Here is a 13,211-nt window from a genome sequence, read left to right as displayed (position 1 = left end):
ATCCAAATACACTAAATCTACAGGCTCCCCTTTATCCATCTTGATTGTTCCACCCCTTTGACAAAACCATGTTGACTCTGTCTAATTGTATTATGATTTTCTAAATGTCCTGCTCTAATAATGTGTTGTAGCATTTTCCCAATGACAGATGTTAGGCAAACTGGCCTATATTTTCCTGTCTCCTGTCTCCCCCCGTTCCAGAACAGATTTTACAATCTGCTGGGATATCCCAGAGTCTAGGAACTTTGGAAAATGACAATCAGTGTATCCTCTATCTCTGCAGCAGCTTATTTTAAGACCCGAGGGTGCAAGCCATTGGGTCCAGGGGCTGGTGCAGCCTTGAGCTCATCAGTATTCTAATTACTTTTTCTCTGGTGATCACAATTGTTTTAAGTTCCTCCCATTTGCCTCTTGATTCTTTTTTAAACTATATTTGGGATGCTTTTTGTGTCTTTTACTGTGAAGATACAGATACAAAATATGTGTTCAAAGCCATTTCCTAATTTCCCATTATTAATTCCCAATTCTTACCTTCTAAGGGACAGATACTGACTTTAGCTACGCTTTTATTCTTTATATATTTGTGGAAGCTATCACTATCTGCTTTTATATTTCTTGCTAGTTTTCTCTCAAACTCCAATTTCTCTCTCTTTAATATGATTTTCATCATCTTTTGCTGGTTTCTAAAACCTTTCTAATCTTCTGGGCAACTGCAGTCTTCACAGCATTGTAAGCCTTTTCTTTCGATTTGATACCATGCTTAAAAGATGATGCATGGGCAGCATGGTAGCACAGTGGTTAGCTCTGTCGCCTCACAGCACCAGGGTCCTAGGTTCGATTCCCGGCTTGGGTCACTGTGCGGAGTCTGCACGTTCTCTCCGTGTCTGCGTGGGTTTCCTCCGGGTGCTCCGGTTTCCTCCCACAGTCCAAAGATGTGCAGGTTAGGTGAATTGGACATTCTGAATTCTCCCTCCGTGCACCCGAACAGGGGCCGTAAAATCAAGCCTTATGGTTCAATGAGATTACCTCTCATTCTTCTAAATTCCACAGCTCCTTATTTTGTATTATCCTCATTGGTAGTGTGAGGTTCTTGGGACTGGAACCAGCCAGAGTTAAAAGGGCTCAAGCACAAATGGTTCCTTTTATTTAATCAGCTTCTTCTGAATCTTGCTTCTGAGTGCTGACTCCCTCTGCTGGTACATTTCTGCATGCCGCCTTCAGTGGAACAAAACATATATTGCACTTTTCAAAAGGCTCCACCGACCAATCCGCGAATGAGTGTGTGGTAAACACCACTGGTAACACACTGCATGTATTACGGTACTGCCACTGTATTACAGGTACCACAGTAAATCCCAGCCTGCTGGCTCCTCCCAGCAGGCGATGTATAAAAGTGTCTGCTCTCCTGCGCTGCTCCCATTCTGGTTCCAGCTGCAGGAGGCACAACATCTTGTGCAATAAAGCCCCGATTGTTTCACCATTCTCGTCTCGTAATTGACGGTACATCAGAGTGTAATCAAGGTTGCTCAGGTTGTCTGTGTGGGGAGGGGGGGGGGGGGGCGGTATTTTATGCATACTTGGGCAATACAGGTGTTGTCATGCTCCTGGCGTTGAAGGGGAACACCAGGAGGGAGAGCAAGGCTTACAGGCACAATTCGGAAGCCACGTGAGTGTAAAGGCGACAGTAGCTGGTAACAGAAGCATGACTCTCAGATTTTTTATCGAGGAAATGGGGCACAGCAAGCATCCTTCACAGAAGAGACAGAGCCACAGGCATGAGGATGGCAGGAAAGGATGCGAGTTAGGAAGGCAATGTAGGCCATAGCCCCAGCATGGGCTTTACCACAGGAGATAGAGCTACTTTGAGATGATTTAGAATCAGTGTCACAGGAGACCACAACACTCCAGACAGGTGGTCCTCTGGAACAAGGATCTCTCAAGGAGGACCTCCAGAATTTGCATTAACAAAGTGAGGGGCAGCTCTGACCACAGGTTCCAACTTTCTGTTGTTCCTGCTTCACACAATGCGTAAACCACTGAAACAGCAGCCACATTGGTGGTTGGTTTGTTGGGTTTAAATCCGGTCAGCCCCGCTCTGTCTTGTCTCTGTTCCAAACCCCCACAGCTCTTAATTGGCCACGCAACCCACCCTGCAGCCAATTAACAGTGAAACCCGCGGCATGTGACTGCTTGCCCCGACTAGAGGCAGCTCGAGGCCCGGAGAAAGTCCTAATGTCCCTTTCCCAACCTTGGAAGAAAAGTCAGAGTAATGAGGGAACATCAAAGAAACTGGTGGGGTTTTTGTATCCTAAAAGTGAGGTGTCTGGGAGGTGATGCAAGACTGAGATAAAGATTGTTTAAAAGAGAAGGTTTGCCCAGAATATTTTGGACCAAATTGCATGTGTAGACTGAGGAGGTGTAGATTAACCTGGTGAAGGGGATGATAATTGTGTTTCACACAAGGTAATTTGCTGTGGGGGGCGGGCAATCGGTGGCCGCTTGCTGGCTCTCACATGAGTTAAATGGTTAAATTGTTCCCATGTCTGGAATCATTGTGTGATCTCATGTCAGCATCTTGGCTGCAATTCCAGGGTAGGGCTTGGTTACTCTCAATCAATTATCTTCTGATCTTGCAAAACCCTCCCCATTCACAGGTTTGAGCGGCCTGAAAGCACTTCAGAACCAATTAAATACTCTTTGAAACGTAGTCAATGTTAGAACAGCCAATTTGCACAGTATAAACTCCCACAAACAGAAATGTGAGATCTGACGTACCAATTTATTTTGCTCGTATTGCTGAAGGATAAATGTTACACAGGGCACCAGTGGAACTCACCTACGATATCAAGAAATGGCTGAAGGCTCTGGATACTGGAAAGGCAATGGGCCCTGACAGTATTCTGGCAGAAGTACTGAAGACGTTGAATCATACCTGGTACAAAGGAAGATGATTCTGGTTGTTGGAGGTCAATCATCTCAGTTCCAGGACACCACTGCAGGAGTGCCTCAGGGTAGTGTCCTCGGCCCATCTTAAGTTGCTTCATCAATGACCTTCATTCCATCATAAGGTCAGCAGTGGGGGATATTTTCTCATGATTGCATGGTGTTCAGAACCATTTGCGATTCCTCAGGTACTGAAGCATTCCATGTCCAAATTCGGCAAGACCTGGACAACGCACAAGCATGGGCTGACAAGTGGCAAGTTACACTTGTGCCACACCAGTGCCAAGCAATGACCATCTTTAGCAAGAGCGAATCTAATCATTGCCCCTTGACATTAAATGGCCATCGCTGAAACCCAACTTTCAACATTGTGGGAGTCACTGTTGACCAGAAACTGAACTGGACTGACCATATAAATATTTTAGCTATACAAGAGCAGGTCAGAGGCTAGGAACCCTGTGGCAAGTAACTCATCTCCTGACTTTCCAAAGCCTGTCCACTATCTACAAAGCACAAGTCAGAAGTGTGATGGAATGCTCTCCACTGACCCCCTGGATGACTGCAGCTTCAACAACACTCTAGAAGCTCGCGCCATCCACGATAAAGCAGCTCCTTGATAGGCACCACATCCACAAACATTCAATCCCTCCACCACAAATGCACAGTAGCAGCAGTGTGCATCATCTACACGATGCACCACAGGAACTCACCAAGGGTGCTTAGGTAGCACCTCCCAAACCCATGAGCACTACCATCTAGAAGGAAAAGGGCAGCAGATACCTGGGAACACCACCACCTGGAAGTTCCCCTCCAAGTCACTCACCACTCTGACTTGGAAATATATCGCCGTTCCTTCAGTGTCACTGGGTCAAAATCCTTGAACTCCCTCCCTAACAGCACTGTGGGTGTGCCTACCTACAGTGCATGGACCGCAGCAGTTCAAGAATACCCAATGAGTGATGGGTAATAAATGCTGGCCTAGCAACAATGCCCACGTCCCTTGAATGAATTTATAAAGAATAATAAATAAGAATAATCTTTGGTAGCCCCCACCAGGTTACTAATGATGGGGGGAGTTGCGGGGGGTGGGGGGGGCGGATTTTGGGAGGAAGGGGTAAGAGTTTCACCAAAACACCAATTCTCCGGTTGGTAGTACAAAAGCAAAATTGTGTGGATGCTGGAATCTGAAACAAAAACAGAAAATGCTGGAAAAGCCCAGCAGGCTTGGGAACATTTGGGGAGAGTAAAATCACAGTGACTGTTTCAAGTCCGCATGACTCTCCCCAAAGAAGAGTCTCGAATACGGACTCAAAACGTTAACTCTGTTTCTATAACTTCATGCTGGCATTGAGAAAACCCTCCTCCTCTAACCTAATAATAAAACCCATTGGTCTGAGGTAAGTACCATATTTTATTATATTATTATTATTTTTTATAAAAAATTTAATTTAGTTGTTAGCCAGATCTTGGTAGAAAGTTAGAGGGATGGCAGGGAAGGGAGTGCAATGTTCCTCCTGCAGGATGTTTGAGGTGAGGGATGCAGTTAGTGTCCCTGCTGATTTTACCTGCAGGAAGTCCTGCCATCTCCAGCTCCTCCAAGACCGAGTTAGGGAACTGGAGCTGGAGTTGGAAGAACTTTGGATCATTCGGGAGGCAGAAGGGGTCATAGATAGCAGCTTCAGGGAATTAGTTACACCAAAGATTGGAGATAAATGGGTAACTGTAAGAGGGACTGGGAAAAAGCAGTCAGTGCAGGGATCCCCTGCGGTCGTTCCCCTGAGAAACAAGTATACCGCTTTGGATACTTGTGGGGGGGGGGGACCTACCAGGGGTAAGCCATGGGGTACGGGCCTCTGGCACGGAGTCTGTCCCTGTTGCTCAGAAGGGAAGGGGGGAGAGGAGCAGAGCATTAGTAATTGGGGACTCTATAGTCAGGGGCACAGATAGGAGATTTTGTGGGAGCGTGAGAGACTCACGTTTGGTATGTTGCCTCCCAGGTGCAAGGGTACGTGATGTCTCGGATCGTGTTTTCCGGGTCCTTAGGGGGGAGGGGGAGCAGCCCCAAGTCGTGGTCCACATTGGCACTAACGACATAGGTAGGAAAGGGGACAAGGATGTCAGGCAGGCTTTCAGGGAGCTAGGATGGAAGCTCAGAACTAGAACAAACCGAGTTGTTATCTCTGGGTTGTTGCCCGTGCCACGTGATAGTGAGATGAGGAATAGGGAGAGAGAGCATTTAAACACGTGGCTACAGGGATGGTGCAGGCGGGAGGGATTCAGATTTCTGGATAACTGGGGCTCTTTCTGGGGAAGGTGGGACCTCTACAGACAGGACGGTCTACATCTGAACCTGAGGGGCACAAATATCCTGGGGGGGAGATTTGTTAGTGCTCTTTGGGGGGGGTTAAACTAATGCAGCAGGGGCATGGGAACCTGGATTGTAGTTTTAGGGTAAGGGAGAATGAGAGTATAGAGGTCAGGAGCACAGATTTGACGTCGCAGGAGGGGGCCAGTGTTCAGGTAGGTGGTTTGAAGTGTGTCTACTTCAATGCCAGGAGTATACGAAACAAGGTAGGGGAACTGGCAGCATAGGTTGGTACCTGGGACTTCGATGTTGTGGCCATTTCGGAGACATGGATAGAGCAGGGACAGGAATGGATGTTGCAGGTTCTGGGGTTTAGGTGTTTTAGTAAGCTCAGAGAAGGAGGCAAAAGAGGGGGAGGTGTGGCGCTGCTAGTCAAGAGCAGTATTACGGTGGCGGAGAGGATGCTAGATGGGGACTCTTCTTCCGAGGTAGTATGGGCTGAAGTTAGAAACAGGAAAGGAGAGGTCACCCTGTTGGGAGTTTTTTATAGGCCTCCTAATAGTTCTAGGGATGTAGAGGAAAGGATGGCGAAGATGATTCTGGATAAGAGCGAAAGTAACAGGGTAGTTATTATGGGAGACTTTAACTTTCCAAATATTGACTGGAAAAGATATAGCTCGAGTACAATAGATGGGTCGTTTTTTGTACAGTGTGTGCAGGAGGGTTTCCTGAAACAATATGTTGACAGGCCAACAAGAGGCGAGGCCACGTTGGATTTGGTTTTGGGTAATGAACCAGGCCAGGTGTTGGATTTGGAGGTAGGAGAGCACTTTGGGGACAGTGACCACAATTCGGTGACGTTTACGTTAATGATGGAAAGGGATAAGTATACACCGCAGGGCAAGAGTTATAGCTGGGGGAAGGTCAATTATGATGCCATTAGACGTGCCTTGGGGGGGATAAGGTGGAGAAGTAGGCTGCAAGTGTTGGGCACACTGGATAAGTGGGGCTTGTTCAAGGATCAGCTACTGCGTGTTCTTGATAAGTATGTACCGGTCAGACAGGGAGGAAGGCGTCGAGCGAGGGAACCGTGGTTTACCAAGGAAGTGGAATCTCTTGTTAAGAGGAAGAAGGAGGCCTATGTGAAGATGAGGTGTGAAGTTTCGGTTGTTACAAGGTAGCGAGGAAGGATCTAAAGAGAGAGCTAAGACGAGCAAGGAGGGGACATGAGAAGTATTTGGCAGGAAGGATCAAGGAAAACCCAAAAGCTTTCTATAGGTATGTCAGGAATAAGCGAATGACTAGGGAAAGAGTAGGACCAGTTAAGGACAGGGATGGGAAATTGTGTGTGGAGTCTGAAGAGATAGGCGAGATACTAAATGAATATTTTTCGTCAGTATTCACTCAGGAAAAAGATAATGTTGTGGAGGAGAATTCTGAGCCCCAGGCTAATAGAATAGATGGCATTGAGGTACGTAGGGAAGAGGTGTTGGCAATTCTGGACAGGCTGAAAATAGATAAGTCCCCGGGACCTGATGGGATTTATCCTAGGATTCTCTGGGAGGCCAGGGAAGAGATTGCTGGACCTTTGGCTTTGATTTTTATATCATCATTGGCTACAGGAATAGTGCCAGAGGACTGGAGGACAGCAAATGTGGTCCCTTTGTTCAAAAAGGGGAGCAGAGACAACCCCGGCAACTATAGACAGGTGAGCCTCACGTCTGTAGTGGGTAAAGTCTTGGAGGGGATTATAAGAGACAAGATTTATAATCATCTAGATAGGAATAATATGATCAGGGATAGTCAGCATGGCTTTGTGAAGGGTAGGTCATGCCTCACAAACCTTATTGAGTTCTTTGAGAAGGTGACTGAACAGGTAGACGAGGGTAGAGCAGTTGATGTGGTGTATATGGATTTCAGCAAAGCGTTTGATAAGGTTCCCCACGGTAGGCTATTGCAAAAAATACGGAGGCTGGGGATTGAGGGTGATTTAGAGATGTGGATCAGAAATTGGCTAGCTGAAAGAAGACAGAGGGTGGTGGTTGATGGGAAATGTTCAGAATGGAGTACAGTCACAAGTGGAGTACCACAAGGATCTGTTCTGGGGCCGTTGCTGTTTGTCATTTTTATCAATGACCTAGAGGAAGGCGCAGAAGGGTGGGTGAGTAAATTTGCAGACGGTACTAAAGTCGGTGGTGTTGTCGATAGTGTGGAAGGATGTAGCAGGTTACAGAGGGATATAGATAAGCTGCAGAGCTGGGCTGAGAGGTGGCAAATGGAGTTTAATATAGAGAAGTGTGAGGTGATTCACTTTGGAAGGAATAACAGGAATGCGGAATATTTGGCTAATGGTAAAGTTCTTGAAAGTGTGGCTGAGCAGAGGGATCTAGGTGTCCATGTACATAGATCCCTGAAAGTTGCCACCCAGGTTGATAGGGTTGTGACGAAGGCCTATGGAGTGTTGGCCTTTATTGGTAGAGGGATTGAGTTCCGGAGTCGGGAGGTCATGTTGCAGCTGTACAGAACTCTGGTACGGCCGCATTTGGAGTATTGCGTACAGTTCTGGTCACCGCATTATAGGAAGGACGTGGAGGCTTTGGAGCGGGTGCAGAGGAGATTTACCAGGATGTTGCCTGGTATGGAGGGAAAATCTTATGAGGAAAGGCTGATGGACTTGAGGTTGTTTTCGTTGGAGAGAAGAAGGTTAAGAGGAGACTTAATAGAGGCATACAAAATGATCAGGGGGTTGGATAGGGTGGACAGTGAGAGCCTTTTCCCGCGGATGGATATGGCTGGCACGAGGGGACATAACTTTAAACTGAGGGGTAATAGATATAGGACAGAGGTCAGAGGTAGGTTCTTTACGCAAAGAGTAGTGAGGCCGTGGAATGCCCTACCTGCTACAGTAGTGAACTCGCCAACATTGAGGGCATTTAAAAGTTTATTGGATAAACATATGGATGATAATGGCATAGTGTAGGTTAGATGGCTTTTGTTTCGGTGCAACATCGTGGGCTGAAGGGCCTGTACTGCGTTGTATTGTTCTATGTTCTATGTTCCCATTATAGGTCTGTAAGATTGAGTATCACAGATTAGTTTCTTCCTACTGGTAAGCAGATAACAGACAGAACAGTACAACACACAATTATTAGCCAATCATTCTTTATTAATCTTTTTATTAATTTACGGGATGTAGGCATTGCTGGCCAGCATTTATTGGCCATCCCTAGTTGCCCTTCAGAAGATGGTGGTGAGCTACCTTCTTGAACCGCTGCAGTTCCTGAGGTGTAGGTTAGGGAGGGAGTGGCCAAAGGACAGTGAAGAAATGGCAATATATTTCCAAGTCGGGGTGGTGAGTGACTTGGAGAGGAACCTCCAGGTGGTGGGGTTCCCAGGTATCTGCTGCTCTTGTCCTTCTAGATGACCGCAGCTGTGGGTTTGGCAGGTGCTGTCTGAGGAAACTTGGCGAGTTACTGCAATGCATCTTGTAGATGGTCCACTCAGCTGCCACTGTTCGTCAGTGGTAGAGGGTTGGAATATTTGTGGAAGTGGTAGCAAAGAAGGGGGCTGCTTTGTCCTAGATGGTGTCGAGCTTCCTGAGTATTGATGGGGCTGCACTCATCCAGGTAATTGGAGAGTATTCCACTACACGCCTGACTTGTGCCTTGTAGATGGTGGACAAGCTTTGGGGGATTAGGAGGTGAGTTACTCGCCGTAGGATTTCTAGCCTTTGACCTGCCCTGGTAGCCACAGTATTAATATGGCTAGTCCAGTTCAGTTCATCGGGGATGTTGATTGTGGAGGATTCAGCGATGGTAATGCCATTGAATGTCATGGGGCGATGGTTAAATCCTGTCTTGTAGGAGATGGTCATTGCCTGGCATTTGTGTGGCACAAATGTAACTTGCCACTTGTCAGCGCAAGCCTGGATATTTTGGATTGGATTTGTTTATTGTCATGTGTACCGAGGTACAGTGAAAAGTATTTTCCCAGTCTTGCTGCATTTGGACATGGACTGCTTCATTATCTGAGGAGTCACGAATGGTGCTGAACATTGTGTGGCCATTCCCACTCCTGACCTTATGATGGAAGGGAGGTCATTGATGAAGCAGCTGAAGATGATTGGGCCTAGGACACTATCCTGTCAGACAGATTGGTGAGGATGAGGTCAAGTATGTTTTCTCCTCTTGTTGGATCCCTCACCACCTGCAGTCCCAGTCTAGCAGCTATGTCCTTTAGAACCCGGCTAGCTCGGTCTGTGGTGGTACTGTGCTGTGTGGCGTTCAATTCAGCTGGAGCCATGAACATTCTTTCTTGATGAAAACAATGTGGTTGATTCTTAGTTGCCCTCTGACAAGGTAGCATCTTTCACAGCCACGAACCACCACAAAGCACTTTACGTCCAACTAAATACTTTTTGAAGTTTTGGCACTGTTGTAATGCAGTGGCTTTTGCAATCACTTAGTTCTACTTCTGTGACATAGCCCATCTCCTCCCCTGTCTCAGCTTATCTTCTCATCTCCACTTTCGTCATTTGGTGTACAGATTTGGTGAACTTGAATATTACTTTTTTTTTTAAAAAGAGAGACATTTTATGTTAAAGCTTTTCATCTTGCATTCATCAGGGCATTTTTCAAGAATACCGAACTCACGGGTAGAACAATTGATACTGTATGGGAAGAAAGTGCTTATTGGTTAGCAAGTGGACTTTAATTGGTAGAGGCATTGCCATGGTCGATGTTAACTGGCAAGCATTGTTTGAAGTTTGAACCAGGCAGCTTGACTCGCATTGGTTAAGGCATTACCCTGAGGAATGAACCAGCAAATGGCTGTCACTTATTTTGTTTAACTGAAATGGGTGCAATGTGTGATCGTGTTCTTTCTGTCTGCAAAAAACAGGGGCCCATGTATTAAAATATGTAATTTCCAGTACTTGGAAATGTGCCACATTTTGAACCCGACTGACAATCTTAAATTGGTTGTCAACGTAATTTAGATTTATTTGGAAAATGTCCAATCTCAGATCTTATCTAATAGTGGACACAGTATTTAGAGCTTTCAATCTCTCTTTTTTCCAGTAACACCATGACTTTCTCGAGGTCAGTTAGGGATGTACAAAATATGGTGGACTTACCAGCAATGCCCACATCCCATGAATGAATTAAGAAAGCTCCTTGACATTAGGGCCCACAGGGAGGAGGGAGAGGGAGAAGTTGGTGGGGGAGATTTCAAGGGTGGACAGGAGTTATGCAGAGGCCCCCGAGGAGGGGCTACTTAGGGAGCGACGGAACCTCCAGACGGAATTCGACCTGTTGGCTACGGGGAAAGCAGAGGCACAGTGGAGGAAAGCGCAGGGGGCGGCGTATGAGTATGGGGAGAAGGCGAGTCGGATGCTGGCACATCAGCTTCGTAAGAGGGAGGCAGTGGGACAGATTGGTGGAGTTAAGGATAGAGGGGGTAATACGGTGCGGAGTGCGGTGAGAATAAACTAGGTATTTAGGGACTTCTATGGGGAGCTGTACAGGTCTGAGCCCCCAGCGGGGAGGAGGGGATGCGACGATTCCTAGATCAGCTGAGGTTCCCGAGGGTGGAGGGGGAGGAGGTGGCTGGTTTGGGGGTGCCAATTGGGCTGGAGGAGCTGGGTAAAGGATTGGGGAGCATGCAGGTGGGGAAGGCCCCGGGGCCGGATGGGTTCCCGGTTGAATTCTACAGGAAATATGTGGACCTGTTGGGCCCGTTGCTAGTGAGGACTTTTAATAAGGCGAGGGAGGGGGGGACCTTGCCCCGACAATGTCCAGGGCGCTGATTTCTTTGATCTTGAAGCGGGACAAGGATCCATTGCAATGTGGGTCGTATAGACCGATCTCGCTCCTCAATGTTGACGCTAAGTTGCTGCCGAAGATGCTGGCTACGAGAATTGAGGACTGTGTCCCGGGGGTGATTCATGAGGACCAGACGGGATTTGTAAAGGGCAGGCAGCTAAATACAAATGTGCGGAGGCTCCTCAATGTGATTATGATGCCCTCGGTGGAGGGGGAAGCGGAGGTAGTGGCAGCTATGAATGCGGAGAAGGCCTTCGACCGGGTGGAGTGGGAGAATCTTTGGGAAGTGTTGCGGAGGTTTGGGTTCAGGGAGGGGTTCATCAGTTGGGTCAGGCTGCTATATAAAGCCCCGGTGGCGAGTGTGGCTATGAACTGGCGGAGGTCGGAGTACTTTCGGCTGTACTGGGGGACGAGGCGGGGTGCCCCTTATCCCCCTTGTTGTTTGCACTGGCAATTGAGCCGCTGGCCATGGCACTGAGGGAGTCCAGGAAATGGAGGGGACTGGTCCGAGGGGGAGAGGAACATCGGGTGTCATTGTATGCCGATGACCTGTTGTTGTATGTTACGGATCCAGTGGAGGGGATGGCGGAGGTCATGCGGATCCTTAGGGAGTTTGGGGGCTTTTCGGGGTATAAACTCAACGTAGGGAAGAGTGAGCTCTTTGTGGTGCATTCAGGGGACCAGGTAAGGGGGATAGACGAGCTACCGCTGAAGAGGGCGGAAAGGAGCTTTCGGTACCTAGGGATCCAAGTAGCTAGGAGTTTGGGGGGGAGGGGGGGGGGGGGGGGGGCCTGCACAAGCTCAATTTGACTCGGTTGGTGGAGCAGATGGAGGAAGATTTTGAAAGATGGGATATGCTGCCACTCTCACTAGCGGGTAGGGTGTAGTCGGTCAAAATGACGGTCCTCCCGAGGCTTCTCTTTTTGTTCCAGTGCCTTCCCGTTATGATCCCCAAGGCCTTTTTCAAACAGGTAAGCGGGAGCACCATGGGATTTGTGTGGGCGAATAAGACCCCGAGGGTGAAGAGTGTGTTTCTGGAGCGTAGCGCTGCCGAATTTGTGTGGGTATTATTGGGCAGCCAATGTGATGATGATCCGTAAGTGGGTAATGGAGGGAGAGGGGGCGGCGTGGAAGAGGCTAGAGATGGTGTCCTGTGTGGGCACGAGCCTGAGGGCGCTGGCGACGGCACCGCTGCCGCTCTCGCCGACAAGGTACACCACGGGTCCGGTGGTGGCGGTGACGCTGAAGATCTGGGGGCAGTGGAGGCGACACAGGGGCGAGGTGGGAGCCTCGGTTTGGTCCCCGATTCGGGAGAACCATCGGTTCGTCCTGGGAAGGATGGGTGGGGGGTTTCGGAGCTGGCATCGGGCAGGGATTAGAAGAATGGGAAACCTGTTCATCGATGGTACGTTTGTGAGCTTAGGGGCGCTGGAGGAGAAGTTTGGGCTACCCCCGGGAAACTTTTTCAGGTACATGCAAGTGAGGGCGATTGTGAGGCGGCAGGTGAGGGAATTCCCGCTGCTTCCGGCACGTGGGATCCAGGACAGGGTGATTTCGGGCGTATGGGTTGGAGAAGGCAAGGTTTCGGTGATTTAACAGGAGCTGCAGGAAGAGGAGGAGGCCTCGGTAGAGGAGTTAAAGGGCAAGTAGGAGGAGGAGCTTGGGAGGAGATAGATGAGGGTCTGTGGGCTGATGCCCTGAGTAGGATTAATTCTTCCTCCTCTTGCGCCAGGCTCAGCCTAATACAGTTCAAAGTTACCCACAGAGCGCATATGACAGGAGCGAGGTTGAGTAGGTTCTTTGGGGTGGAGGACAGATGTGGGAGGTGCTCGGGGAGCCCGGCAAACCATGTCCATATGTGAAATGAAATGAAAATCGCTTAAGTAGGCTTCAAATGAAGCTACTATGAAAAGCCCCTAGTCGCCACATTCCGGCGCCTGTTCGGGGAGGCTGAAACAGGAATTGAACCGCGCTGCTGGCCTGCCATGGTCTGCTTTCAAACCAGCGATTTAGCCCTGTGCTAAAACAAATGTTCTGGTCGTGCCCGGCACTGGATGGGTTTTGGAGGGGTTTTGCGAGGACTATGCCCAAGGTGGTGAACGCCCGGGTCAAGCCGAGCTGGGGATTAGCATTATTTGGGG

General features: G+C 48.5%; 1 protein-coding gene across 5 annotated transcripts in view; it reads left to right on the top strand.

Annotated features, from left to right (window-relative positions):
• Window positions 1-13,211, top strand: part of ddo (D-aspartate oxidase) — a 158,549-nt gene that overhangs the window by 52,300 nt on the left and 93,038 nt on the right. The gene's annotated exons all lie outside the window — the stretch shown is intronic.

This window comes from Scyliorhinus torazame, chromosome 4 (genome assembly GCF_047496885.1).
Source record: "Scyliorhinus torazame isolate Kashiwa2021f chromosome 4, sScyTor2.1, whole genome shotgun sequence".
NCBI lineage: Eukaryota > Metazoa > Chordata > Chondrichthyes > Carcharhiniformes > Scyliorhinidae > Scyliorhinus > Scyliorhinus torazame.
Note: the sequence above shows the minus strand (reverse complement) of the source record. Positions and strands in the feature narration are given on the sequence as shown.